The 1,229-nt window shown below is 50.8% G+C and overlaps 1 non-coding gene across 1 annotated transcript; it reads right to left on the bottom strand.

Moving 5' to 3' along the window:
* Positions 1 to 249: 249 nt before the first annotated feature.
* trnaa-ugc (transfer RNA alanine (anticodon UGC)) lies at positions 250 to 322 on the bottom strand. The gene has a single exon. It is a non-coding gene; the product is annotated as a tRNA-Ala (tRNA).
* Positions 323 to 1,229: the final 907 nt, after the last annotated feature.

Here is a 1,229-nt window from a genome sequence, read left to right on the forward strand (position 1 = left end):
ACACTGTTACCATCACTGTGCTATCTGTGCTCTCTCCCGGGTACAAGGTAAAATTAAGAGGCGCATCTCTGGCAGTTGAAGATGCAATATGACAGGTGATTTATCGATATCAGATGTTACTTTCCCAGCTCTCTGTGGCTCGAAACAACATCAGGTTTGGATTTCACAGTCCGAGTCCGTTCTGAGGTCAGTCAGAATTCTTTGCAGGTACTAATTCCGGGAATCTTTCAAAGTTCAAGATCACCAGCATGGAGATGCCGGGGATTGAACCCGGGACCTCATACCATGCAAAGCATGCGCTCTCCCAGTGAGCTACATCCCCACTACTGCTCCGTAATCTAGGAAGTCCGCTCTTTTCTGGGTTTAGCCCGTTGAGCATAAAACAGAGGTATTGGAACACAGAGAACAAGGCTGGAACCGGGCATTCGGCCCTTCCCGATCCACTATTCAGTCCGACCATGGGTCGTCATCCAAGTTCATGCCCCTATTCCGCGCTCTCCCCACAAACCGTGAACACCTTCTGGGGGCAGAGGCCATTTACAGTTAAATCAAAACAAGACATTAGACCTGGCAAGTCCGTCTGTTCGAAGAATGTCGCTCGATGAATAGCACATATTCCGGTGAATAGGAAGCGGGACATCCGGAATCCCGAGCTTGAGACCCTGCAGGGAGCGCTCCCATTGTTCCCAGTGAGGCAGCATCAGGGAGCGGCCGCCTCCGGACAGCGCGGTGTTACCCAGCTGACAATGACGCACAGCAAAAGCTGCCGGATCGCCAGCGTCCCTGGGTGGGCTCGAAACACGAACCTTTTGGTTAACAGCCGAACGCGCTGACCGAATGCCCCACAGAGACACCCTGAAGAAAGCGGGAATAAATGGGCCGTTGTCGGGTTGGGAAGCGGTGACAAGGGACCGATGCTGGGACCCGGCTGTTCACATCTGCATTAATGATTTGGATCAGGGTGTCATGGACAATATAAAACATAAAACTGCGGAAACACTAAGTTCGTCGAGCAGCATCTGTGGAGAGAGAAACAGAGATAACGTTTCTGGTCGGAAACAGGGTCAGGAGTGATCAGGACCAGTGCACCGGAGAGAATTGACAGGTCAACGTCCCAAATTCATAACGGAAGCATTGAAACGCAGTAAAAACAGTGTCATTTATTACATGAAATTTCACTCCGGGAACAAACAATCAACACCCCTCAAAATTACACCGGTTACTCCGGC

This window comes from Pristis pectinata, chromosome 17 (assembly GCF_009764475.1).
Source record: "Pristis pectinata isolate sPriPec2 chromosome 17, sPriPec2.1.pri, whole genome shotgun sequence".
In the NCBI taxonomy this organism is placed as follows: Eukaryota; Metazoa; Chordata; class Chondrichthyes; order Rhinopristiformes; family Pristidae; genus Pristis; species Pristis pectinata.